This window comes from Malania oleifera, chromosome 9 (genome assembly GCF_029873635.1).
Source record: "Malania oleifera isolate guangnan ecotype guangnan chromosome 9, ASM2987363v1, whole genome shotgun sequence".
NCBI classification, from domain to species: Eukaryota; Viridiplantae; Streptophyta; class Magnoliopsida; order Santalales; family Ximeniaceae; genus Malania; species Malania oleifera.
The window spans coordinates 31,829,767-31,843,297 of record NC_080425.1 but is presented as its reverse complement, the minus strand read 5'-3'; the positions used below and the strand labels follow the sequence as shown (position 1 = coordinate 31,843,297).

Below are 13,531 nucleotides of genomic sequence, written 5' to 3'. Positions count from 1 at the left end.
AGTTGGAGAAGGAATAACTAAAAGTTTAAGCTATTAGGTTGTGGGCAAACTATGTATATCAAGCTTTAACACTCCCTCACATGTGCAGCCTGACAGCACATGGAAAGATAAAACACATGATGAATAACAACCATCACAGGTAATACTTTTTTTTTTTTTTTTTAACACCACGCAAAAAACGCAAGCAACAAGACTAGAACCCAAGACCTCCTAGTAACCAGCTTTGATACGATGTTAGAATACCACATTACCTAAAAGCTTAAGCTAATAGACTGCGTGACAACCATGCTCCACTCCTTTGGATTTAAAGATCTGATTTTCATTCAGCTTCTATACTTTAGAAAGCTTTGTTTATGTTTTTTTTATTTACTCTCTCTCCTTGTTTTAGATATTAGAGCAAGGCCAAGTATTAAAAATGAATTTTTTTTTATTAAACAGCATAAAAAAAAAATTTCCAATGATTCATTCCCTTAAAAACCATAAAGTTCTATTTTTAATTAAGCTTTTCATGATTCCTCTCCTTATTTTTTTTTAAAGAAAGCACACATGAATTTTTTAATGTTAAAACATGTAAACTTACACCAAAAGCATGAAGTTCAATTATTTAAAGTTTTTTGTTGGTCCTTATCTTATTTTTTAGTGTACCTTCAACTCTTAGAGTTAGTGCTTTAGTTTTGAGTAACATAATAAGTGTTATAGTTTCATAGAAACTATCTTAACTTGATACTTGATAAAGGTGGAATGGTTAGATCATGGTATATCTTGCTTATATGGCTAGTTTTCCTATAATATCAATATATCTATGAGTTCAATAGAATCGTGGTAGGATACCTACAAAACTTGCTTCAAAAGCAAGCACCTTTCCAATTATCAGCATGGATAATCCATATTTGTTGAAATGTCAATGTATTTTTCTATTTTACTTGTTGCACATATATACAAGTCATTAGGAATCAATTTTTCAAATTTTGAACCGAATCTTATGATTCAATTCAAGAATTCTTGATTCATGAAATTGGGATTTCGATTCACAATTCGAATCTCAATTTGACACCTACGGTGAGAACCAAGAGTTCATACTCATGGTTAAGAAAATTTTAAATACAGGATTAAATCAGTGCTGAATGCATTGCTTGGGTCAAAATAAGAATGGTAAAGGACTGGTTGCACTTACCTAATGATTGAACTGGTACAAGGAGACACTGAGTATGGAATCTTTTGGTGAACAGCCCTGCAGAACAATGTTCCAGTATAGATACATCTGATATTTCTAAACTGCTGATGGATATCCCACACAGTTGTAGGAAAGGTAGGGAAGAAATAGTAGAGCCAGTTATCTGCTATTGCTCCAAATTACAAACAACAAAACAACAACAACAAAACCAAGCCTTAGTCCCACTAAGTGGGGTCGGCTATATGAATCCTTTTCCGCCAATTTATGCGATCATGGACCATTTCTTTTGATAGATTCAAGGATATTAAATCCTTACTCACTATCTCCTCCCAAGTTATTTTAGGTCTAACCCTACCCCTTCTACTGCCCCCCACAGTAACTAAGTCACTCTTCCTCACAGGTGCACTATAAGGCCTACGTTGCAAGTGTCCATAACATCTGAGTCGTCCCTCCCTTATCTTATGGAAAGAGGAAAAGGCTATTCTAGACATCAAGTGCTGCTTGTTGCATTCAGATAAAAAACTTGCCACATAATGGCTTTCATATATTGCATGGACACGAACACAACAAGTCATAACAGCAAACTTCCCAAGTGTCAAAAATATTAATTATAAGAGGAAGGCATGCGACCCATATTTTGGCATGTTGGAGAGAGTTGCATCAAGATCAACTCTGTAAGTCTCCTTTCCCAGGGTCTTCTCCTGGAATATTGTAGTTTTACTGGAAAAACCCAAAACCATTATAATGGGAAAAAAGAAAATATTTATTTTTAAGATTTGCACCGAAATCATCTTTAGGTGCTGTCAGAAAAAATTCATGTGTAGAAAAAACAACTTTGAAGCAATTTTTTTCCAACAACTTTTTTATTTAAAATCATTTTACAAAAATTCACAACAATTAATTGTGACGACAATTTCTATTGAACGTGAAACAATTCGCCCTAGTTTTGTATTTCCATATGCACCATGCAAAACTTTCACAAAATGCCTGCATTCTTCAACATTCGCAAAATTCACTGCTTCACCCCTAACCCCCTTACTATTTTCCCTCCCACTTTGCTTCCACTCATGGAGATGTGTAAACAATGAAGCCAATTGATACATACATTGGGCATCCCATTCATATGTAAAAGACTTGAGCCCAAAGTACAGTACCTTCTTTCTGTCCTATAATGTGGTGCATTTAAAGTCTTCTTATGTGCAGGTCCCATGAAGGTTTGGTGTGAGACAGTTGATGCAGATGTGCCAAGCACTTATGAAGCAGAGTCATGGACACAAACAAAATTACAACATGGACATTGAGGACACAACATGGAAAAACATAGATAAATAAATAATATAGATTGTGTCTAGGGGCACAAATTTCAGACTTTAGATTTGGCTTTGTAATGATATGGAATAAGCCCAATATGATTTTCTACTGCATTTTATTCAACCCCACACAAAAAACAAATCGAAGCTCCCAAACACAACATAAATATATATTTTTATATACACACTATATATGATAAATTATGACAGTTACAAAAAACTATGTATCCAAAGAAATTCTCAATTTATTAATTCTACTTTTAAGCATAGCCAAGTGCATTATCATTTAAGATAAATCAGTATTAATCTTTTTTTTTCTAAGAATAACTGAAAATCTAAACATGTCATTTATATTTATAAATTAACCGTAATGTGTCAACACGTGCGGACTGGGAATTCCGACGCCTCAAGTAAGATGGCAACCCTAAAATGATTATTGGTGGGGCTTTAGTTGTGTTAAGGGTTCTAAGGAGTCTACTAACTTTTTATTTACTTAGGTGCGGTTTAGTTCACCTAATTATAACTAATTGATGGGTCTCTAACCTAAACTAGGTCCAAGGAATCAATAGTCGTGGTCTATGTAGTCAGAGTTAGGTTCAAGAGTATGATTACAAGGAGAAGGTGCTAGCACCCCCTAAACACCCGTCACACAAACAATACCTACTAAGCGAAGTATAATCATCAAATCACATCAATTGTTCTTTACAGTGTTTTAAAAGGCTCAATCAAGGCTCGCCTCAAGGCAAGGCATGCTTAAGACGCCTTGAGGCTCGATCTAAAATATCAAATTCCAAAAAGGCTAACGCATCACATGCTGGGGCTTACAATTTTTTGCAAAAAACACGCCTTCTGCGCCTTTTTAGTTGAGGCTTACGCATTTTGGGTGTGTGATTCTCAAGTTAGAATTGATTAGAAAATTTTAACTACATGCTTGTACAAAAGGAATGTCATAATATGAGTTTATTTCTAAAACTCTTGAACCTCAACCTTTCCAAAATAATTCGACTTGTATCTTAAGTCATGAAAATAGTTTGAACTTTGAAATGGTATGGCTATCTCTTGTCATGATTTATGTCATGTATTCAAGTTAGCAATTTTTGAATGGCCAACAAGTATTTTGCGAAGTACATCTAGTTTTTCTTTTTTACATTATATTTGTGATTTTCTTAATTTTTACTTTATTTTAAATATATATAATTTATTTAACAAATTTTTATCTTAAAAAACAAATTCTCAAAAGGCTTACGCCCCAATTCCTTAAGGCTTACGCCTCGCCTTTTGAGGGTTAAAACGCCTCACCTTACGCCTACGCCTTTTAACTGGTTCTTTAAGCAGCTTTTTTATTACCCTTCTATTTAATATTGCTCTACCTTGCATTCCTCAAGATATTCCGATATGGAGCACAAGACTTCCCTCACCTCAAAAAACCGTTAAGAGTGCTAGTGCTCCTCTATAAGGCATTCATCGTCATATTAATTAATATAAATACTTTCAAGATTAATCAAAATGCAATATATGAGAATAAATCACACAAGAAGTAGATAGCCACTAAAATCATGCAAGAAAAGATATGCAAAGAAGCCAAAATTAGTAGAACACTCCCACAATCAAAGCAAACATTCAATTAATAATATGCACTAATAAAAAAATAGTACCATAAACTCAAAAACAAGGATAAAAAATCACACACAATACTTACCTAATCTAGAAAAGGCAATTAAGCAAATTAAAATGCCAATTTCCTATTTTGAAAGATTCTATATTTCCAATTTAAGAAACAAATATAGAGAAAGTTCAAAACTTAGGAACAAGGAAACTCAATTTTTTTTTCTTTTATTCTTTCCTCTCTTTTTTTTTTTTTTGCCAAAGGAACCATTCTATGATTCTCATGCTTTCCAATTTTGATGGGTTAAAGATCCAATTTTTAAATAAAAACATTAAAAGAAGCCCGACGAAACCCTAAAAACCCTAGCACGCACCCCAAAATTTTTCTCACAATATTTTGGATTCTTTTAACTTTTAATCATTTTTAATTGCAAAAATTGAAAATAACAAACAAAATAAAAACTTAGAAATAATACTGACTAAATAGAAAAACCTTATGTTCTGGTTTTTTCTTTTTTTTCATATTTTTTATTTTTTATATATAAAAAACAATTAAGATAGAAATATATAAATAAAAAATTAAGATATAAAAATCAAAAAAACATTATTTTTAATTGTATTATTATTATAATATTTCTATCTAAATTTTTGTATATATAAAAAATAAATATATGAAAAAATGAAAAATAAAAAAATAGGTTTGTTCTATTTAGTTAATATTATTTTTAAGTCTTCTATTCTGTTTGTTATTTTCAATTTTTGCAATTAAAAATGATTAAAAGTTCAAAAAAAAAAATGCAGAAAATTGTGAGAAAAGTTTTGGGGTGAGTGCTAGGGCTTTAGGGTTTCTTTGGGCTTCTTTTAATGTGTTTCCTTAAGAATTGGATCTCTAATCCACCAAAATTGGAAAGTATTAAAACCATAGAATGTTTCCTTTCGCAAAAAAAAAAAATGAACGTAAAAAAATAAATAAAAAATATAGTTTCCTTATACATAAAGATTTAAACTTTCTTTGTGTTTGTTTCTTAAATTGGAAATAAAGAATCTTTCAAAATAGTAAATTGGCATTTTAATTTGCTTAATTGTCTTTTCTAGATTAGGTAAGTATTGTGTGTGATTTTATTTCCCTGTGTTTGATTTTATTATAATATTTTTCTTTGTTAGAACATATTATTTTGGGCAACTTCAACTTAATTGAATGTTTTGATTATGGGAGAGCACTACTAACTTTACATCTTTGCATATCTTTTGTTGCATGATTTTAGTGTCCATCTCCTCCTTGCATAATTTATTCCCATGTATTGTGTCTTGTTTAATCTTGAAAACATTTAACTTAATTAATCCGACGATGGATGTCTTAGAGAGAAGCATTAGCATTCTCTAATGGTCTCTTGAGATGAGGGAAATCTTGTGTTCCATATCATAATATGGTGAGGAATGCAAGGTGGAACAATATTAAATGAAAGGGTAATAAAATTTACATAAAGTACAATTAATGTGCTTTGATGATTACACTTGGCTTAGTAGGTGCCGTTCGTGTGACGGGTATGTAACGCGCGCTAGTACCTTCCCCTCACATAATTGTACTCCTGAGCCTTACTCTGATTATGCAGACCATGTGATGCAAGGGCAGCATCAAGGTTCTGTAGCCATGGAGAAATTAGAAGAGAGGAAGGAAGGGGAAGGGAGGAGAGAGGAGATACTAGGGGGGAACTTACGTTCAATTAACAATTTGAATTCACCAACATCTGCCTACATCATGGCTTTCACAAACTATTTATTAGAAAGCCTCTAAACATATGAAATTACACACACACCCTTGAAACTACATTACATTACAAACATATCCCTAGAATACACAATTACTACAAACAAGTCCCCAACAAATATTATCCTAATACGAGCAAACTATACACATACTTAAACTAAATAACTAAGCACATTTCGGTTTCAGACCCAATAAACCATTCAACTTATTCTTTGATATAGGCCTCCTAATTGGGTCAAAATTATCCATCCAAAAAGCCACTTCTCTTCCTACATCAATTCCCTCCTTCCAAAAAGAACTGGACTCCGTCGAGTTGGGGAAGTACCAAGCAGTCCGTCATCATGAATAGAGTCGTCTCATTTCATAAGAAAGGAACCAGCAGTATGCTTCAACTTGGTGAGTGAAAGAATTTGTAATGGCATCAACTTATACTTCTTTTTGTCAATGGAGAGAGAATAAGAATTCTGATATCCATCATGCTTCACCTTCCAATCAAATAACCATGGTCGGCCCAACAGAAAGTTAAAAATTTTGAGAGGAAGGATAACACATTGCACTGTCTCCATAATGGAACCAATCTTGAAGGTAAGCAGCGATCATGGACCTTCAAGCTAGTATTATTCACCCAAGAAAATTTGTATGGTTCGAGATGACGCTCAACTTCTAAATTTAACTTCTTCAAATACTACATTTGTGCAACTATCAGAATCAATAACCAAAGCACAAAGTTGTTTTTGGCATATCACTTGAGTTTGAAAAATGTTGGTCCGCCTCCAATCCTCTGTCTCTTTAACCTTGTGGGAAAAGAGCATATGTCAAAGCACTAAACAGGTTCTCAAATTGCCATCATCATCTAAGTAACTTGGAATTTCTGTTTCAACTTCAACTACTTGAGTACCATCATCATCTTCTTCTTCCTTTTCTGCAACAGCCATGAATTGGTTAAGGCATTGTGCAGCCCGTTGTCCAAAAACTTAACATTTAAAGCATTTGAGTGATGGTTGGCTCTTATAAGTTGTTCCAAAATGCTTAGAAGTCTTCCAAGAGGTACTAGTCTGAACACCTTTACCCAATTGCTCAACTTTCTTCTCTCATACCACTCCACTAGTACTCTTCTCAAACTGAAGGGCTGATGTAGCTCTAGGAGGATTGGGTTGCATGTCCTCCTCAATCTGAGTGTCATCCTGTGCTGCATCCCCAACTGTGATGAGATGACATGCAGCAAGTTTGGAGGCAATAGCTGGCTTCAACCCTTTCTGTATAATGCTATCATAGCATCCTCTTCCCATTCTATATTGGCATGAATAGCCAAATGATAGAATCTACTAGTGTACCCCACCACTGTCTTTTCTTCTTGCTTCAAATCAAAGAGATAGAGATGAACACGCTCCTAATAATTGGGAGGCACAAATTGCTCCTCCATGGCTCACTTCATCTCATCACACATTGTAATCTCACCATATCTCCTTCTTCTAAAGATTTTTATTTGTTTAATCCACTGAATTTGACCAGTTCCCTTCAATTTTGATTCAGCAAAGTACAACTTTCTAGCCTCATTCATGTCATGGCATCGAAAATAGTACTCAAAAGAATACACCCAATCATCAAATTCATTAGGAGAACCATCACCATTAAAATCTGAGACTTCTAGTTTAATTCCCTTACTCAAATAATAATTTCGGCTTTCACACAACTCAAAAGCATGAGGGACAGCAGCTATTCCACCCTCTTGTTTGGTAGGAAATTCCATGGGCATTTTACCAAAGGCTGTAACTTCAACAACCTATTCAAAGCACCAGTACTAGTCTCCAAAGCATTTTCCATATTTTGCACCCTACCGGATAGCAGCTCCACCTTCGCAAACAATTCAACATTGATCACCATGATGCACTTATATGAAGCAAATCATGAACTTCACCTTCAATTATTTAAGAGCAATCTTCAAGACACCTTGAATCTTGAGTATCACGCAAAAATGAAACAAATTCACTAGAACAACTCACAAATAGCAGCAATAAAACCTGAATTTTGATTCTGGCAGTGACAATTTATATGGTTTCGTGCCAACTTATCGCACTTGCTTACACAATTTCAAGTTAGGAACCAGAATATCTGCTGCAAATCAAAATATCATGAGAAAACACCAATTTCTCACGACAGAAAACTAGAGAAAAGAAGAGAAGGAAGAAGAAGCAGCAGCAGAGAGGGAATGAGAAGTTACTGAACAGAGGTAAGAAGGAAAGGTGAAGGGAGGGAGAAGAAGGATATTGTAGAAGAGGAGAAGAAAGAACGGGAAGATGGGGGGGTTGAAATGGAAGAATGGAGAGTCGTGGTTGGGCTCTGATACCAAATAATGCAGGGGCAGCATCAAGGTTCAGCAGCCATGGGAGAGATTAGAAGAATTAGAAGAGAGGAAGGGAGGGGAGAAGCGAGGAGAGAGGAGATACTAGGGGAGAACTCACGTTCAATCAACAATTCAATTCATCAAACTGCCTACAACATGGCTTCCACACACTATTTATAAGGAAGCCTCTTCATATGAAATTACATAAAAACCCCTAAAACTACATTACATTACAAGCATACTCATAGAATATACAAATACATGAAACAAGCCCCCAAAATACACATAATACTATACTAATTGCACTAAATACATAATAAAATACTAATTAAACCCAACAATTATTATCCAATTCTTCTTAAGTAGTCTCCAACATGGGTCTTCCCAAGGTCCTGCTTCTTGTCCTACATCATTGAGCTCATATATCAACTTCAAATTTTAATCCTTGACCAATTTTGGAAATTTTTTATGAGCAGTCATCCAAAGTGACCTTAATACAACACAAATAATAACACTCACCATTCTTCAACTATTTTATCTTGATGGGGAAAATCTTTTCAGAGCATGATATTTTGATTGAACACAAGGATGAAGGGCCACAACACCATATAGGCTACTAAACAAAGTCAACTCATCCAATCATGTTGTATCTCTAAATCAAATTCTTTAATTTCCAAGGAATGAAGAGGTAAAACTTACTTTCAATTTCAATCTTTTTTTAAAAGATGGAAATTTGAATAAATCTCTCTCTAGGTACCTCTCTTGCAAGATCCTCACTCCGCTCTTTCTATGGATCAAGGAGGGTATGGAGTAGAATCTTCCCAAGTCCATCCAAATTGAAAGCAAGGGCAAGATGGGTGTGCGATTTGTTTTCCTTAACCTACAATTTGGAGTGTTCATCAAAAAACATCTGGTAAATCGCTTTTTTGGGTGGTAAGTAGATAAACTTGAAAAGGCAAATTTTTAGAAATGGGGTACGATCGAAGAACAAAAGACACTGTATCTTCATTTGAGGGTGGCTTGAAAGGGGAAAATTAGCATAGCTTTGTTGAAGCTTTGGAGTTGGTGAGACGTGCGCAATAGATTTTTAATCCCAAGAGAGAGGTTAGGAATAAGTCTATACAATCAAATGGTCACCGAAATTAGAAGGATGGCTTGGAGGGAAATTCGTTGCCAAAGGTCTTGTAGGATGGGTGGTGTCATGACAACTGTGGAGGTATGATGTGTTCTATGTGACACCGATAAATGATATGAAGGGCATTGCTTCCGCTAGGGTTTGCAATGGGAAGAGGGCTTAAGATTGGCAGCCCATGAAAAAAGGAGTGGGCTTTGAGTTGGGTGAACCAAGGATTATAGACATTACTTTGAACTTGGGTTGCTATTGGGCTAGATCCAACTAAATTTAATGGGCAGCCCGTTTCAACTAATTTGTAATCTCCAAAGCAGGCCCAATACAAATCTTAGGATTTGCAAGTTTCTTTTGTTAGATATCAAGCCCAAAGCCCACTGGTCAATGAACAGCCCATGGCTTCACGTAAGTCTCCTTACAAGTTACAACCAAGCCCAAAGCTTGGAAGAGGCTCGTGTGGTGGTGGGTGTTGAAACAGATGGGCATAACAAACTTGATCTTAGACAATGATTGCAATATAAAAGGGGCTGGTTTGGAGCAGGGGAGACAAAATCCAAATCCGCCCCACCTACAACCCCAAATCTGCCTCAGAGCATTATTGGTACCCCAATACCAGCTTCATTAGGGGATCCACCTCCCTCAAGGATCCAAGCCTGCGTCGCCAACTATAAAAAGAACATACAAAACTTTGGGAGAAAACAAAAACAATTCCTATGTCTTTATGTTATTAAAAAAAGATAATCTATCTTATTTTAATATAATTATAGATAAAATAGAACATTTCCCCAATATAATAATATAAATAAAAATAATACATTTAGAAGCTATGAACATTTGAATGAAAGTGTACTTTTACGATGTGGTGCAAATCAAACTCAGGGTCGAGGATCTCACGATGCTTTCTTCCTAACGTCTCCCTACTTCACGACAACAAACATGGCAAGCCTCATCGATCACCTTCATCCTAAATCTTCTGACCTAAAATCTCTTTACCTTGTTGCCCTAGCCCAAAAATCGAACCAAAGCCCCAACATATCCACAGCAACCCAACCCTATTTGTATTCAACCTACCAAAAATCCCTTTTGACTTCCGACAAGCTTCCTTCTCAAATCTTCACATCTCCACTCAGAAAGCCATCCTAGGCCATCAGGGCTCTTTTGACTCACACCTGCAACAAAGTACAACCTATCAACTCTCTTGCCAACCACCATTAAACTGTCGGGAAGGCTCTCTTCTTACAGCAACCTTCTTGGACCTTCAGAGGCTGCTCAAACCGTCCTAGATCTTCACAGATTGTACTAGCAATTAGACCTTAGGTGAAAGCATTGACCCTCTTTCTATACAACCACCTTCCTGGACCTTTTAAGACTGCTCGAACCTTTCCCGGCCAATCAGATACTGTTCGAAGATATCCAGGAAATTGAGCATTCGCAGCAGGGAGCCTGATGAGAAACTCCTCTACGACTATCAGTTTAGGGAAGACTTGAGCGTGGGATCATGTTACCAATATAAGGAAGCCTTGCGTCTGTCTGTCCTTGTATATTGATCATTTGCTGAACCTACTGGTTGTGGTTTAATAATTGACTACTGTTCATCTGCTGATTGATTACTTGTTGTATAGTTGTGTTCTTCCGTCAACTAATCCTACATGGTTATGGGGGAAGGGATTGAGAAAAGTGGGCATTCTACTATGAAGATTGAGAGCAAATTTTTTAGTGTTAATCGCTTGGATAGTACACCATTCAGACTTTCTAAATTTGCAGGGAGCATCATCTCATTTATCTAACTAAAAAAATGGGTTTATGGATTTTGAGATCCTTGGGGATGATTTGTTTGGTCCTCTAGGGCAGCAACTAGGCATTGAGGGAACACACTCTTCATAAGAGGAGGCAAGATTTGAATAGAGTTAGAGGAGGAATGAGAAAGGCAGGTTTATCTGTATTGAGAAGCGTTCTCCTAGAAGTCAAACGCAAGCACTCTGTGTCCCAATAGGGAATCAAAACAAAGGATCGCATAAGTTTCTAGAAGCCTTTATGAAATTTTCTATCAACCTTGAACAATATTCTCGCACGACTTGTGCTAATTGTGGCTCCATGAACATCGTTCATCCTAAGCAAAAGTTGGAGAAGCAAAATGATTTTGAAGGGCTCTTGGACAATCGGTCTTTTGCCAAAGTTGTCAAAGATTTTCCGCTAAAGGAAGCAAGAATTTCTGGGCAATTTGGAAGCACCTCTTTTCCAAACAATGGTAACAGGGACTTAATATTTGAGCCTATCTATAATGGGCCGAGAAGGATTGTTAGCAAATGGATTGAAAAGGGAAAAAATATTGCAGTCTCAGATTCTATCAAGAAGGTGGATCCGAGACCTTTTGGCGACAAGGAAAAGAGGCTTTATGAGTTGGGTCTCACTTCAAGCGGCCAAATGAATGACCTTGGTGGACTGGAATAGGGGCCTAATTTAGAAAGGGAGGTCGAGCAAAGCTCTCAAGGTAAATTGAAGAGAGAGGTATCAAAAGCACAATGTCTGGGAGACATGAAGGTGATGGAGGAGAATCTGAGGAATGGTTAACATGTTATCGACCACACCATCTCTCAAATTAGCTAGTGGGGAATCAAGAAAGAAGTCAGATATTCCTGATAATAAAGGGGACTAAGTTTTTACATTGAACTCATAGGAAGGATAAGGTAAAACAGTCAAACGGGATTAGGGGTAGAGAGCTGAAGATAATTTGAATAGTGGTGATGACAAGGAAGTCTTTGATTTGAAGATGACTCAAGTAGCTTTTGTGATTCTGAGAAGGAATTGTTAGTAGATTAGTTGAGAGCTAATTTAGATTTGTATGAAGAGCATGCCTTGACACAACTTACAAAGGAACTTCCAAAAGAGAGTGGAAGCCTTAAAGCAATGTGATGAACACACACAAAGTTTAGATAAGAATGGGGAAGAGTGTGCTCAATTGTTTTCTAACATTGTACAAGGGGGCATAAATGATATAAAACACAACTTAAACTAGACAAAGAATTGACTAATAAAGGGTCTTTCTCCCCTATCCCTGAGCCTAACTCTGACAAGGTGGACTTTGTTGATATTCCTCCTATAAATGTTTTTGGGGGGGGGGGGGGGGTGGTTTGATGAAGAAACAGTTATTCCTGTGGTTGGTCTGAATTAGTCCAAATTTGGAAAAGGTATTCTTCCCCATCCTGCTCAATTTGTTCTGTCTTCTAACACTTTATACGACGAGGAGGGTTCTACTAGGGGTAGCGCTTCTAGTATTGGCCTAGGGGGTAGTAAGAGAAACACTCTAGATCCAAATAAACTCCTTGAGGACTTAGGTTTAAAATCAGTTAGTCCAATCGGGCCAAGGTGAAATTTCCAATGAGTCGTGAAACTTATGAACCAAAAAAGAAGAAGGTTCAAAAAAGAACTTAAGAACTTGGTTTCTTCTATCAAATATGGGGAAAGAAAGGGAGTTGGGAAAGGAGGGAAACAAGTGAAATTATGCAAAGTTTTAGTTGGAATGTTAAAGGTCTGGGAGATTTTAGAAAGAGGGGTTAATCAAAAAGACCCTACTTAGATATTCTCTTAATATTGTTCTGATTCAATGTTTTTTTTTAGGAGGGGGGGGGGGGGAGGGTATTGATGAAGAGGCAGCTATTCCTGTGGTTTGTCTGAATTCGTCCAAATTTGGAAAAGGTATTCTTCCCCTTCCTATTCAATCCGTTTTGTCTTCTAACACTTTATACAACGAGAAGGGTTCTACTGGGGGTAGCGCTTCTAGTATTGGCCTAGGGGGTAGTAAAAGAAACAATCTAGATCCAAATAAACTCCTTGAGGACTTAGGTTTAAAATTAGTTAGTCCAGTCGGGCCTAGGGGAAATTTCTAATGAGTCGTGGAACTTATAAGCAAAAAAAGAAGAAGGTTCAAAAACGAACTTAAGAACCTGGTTTCTTCTATCAATCCTGGGGAAAGCAAGGGAGTTGGGAAGGGAGGGAAACAAGTGAAACTATGAAAAGTTTTAGTTGGAATGTTAAAGGTCTGGGAAATTTTAGGAAGAGGGGTTAATCAAAGAGGCCCTACTTAGATATTCTCTTAATATTGTTCTGATTCAAGAGACTAAGCTTGAGAATATTTTTTTTTTGTTGTTTGGCCCCCTGGGGGTGCCGCGCGCCCCGCGAGGGGGGGGGGGTGGGGGTGTGG

General features: G+C 36.4%; 1 protein-coding gene across 1 annotated transcript in view; it reads right to left on the bottom strand.

Annotated features, from left to right (window-relative positions):
- The window catches only part of LOC131164705 (uncharacterized), a 38,232-nt gene that overhangs the window by 13,911 nt on the left and 10,790 nt on the right, over positions 1–13,531 (bottom strand). The window lies entirely within an intron of this gene.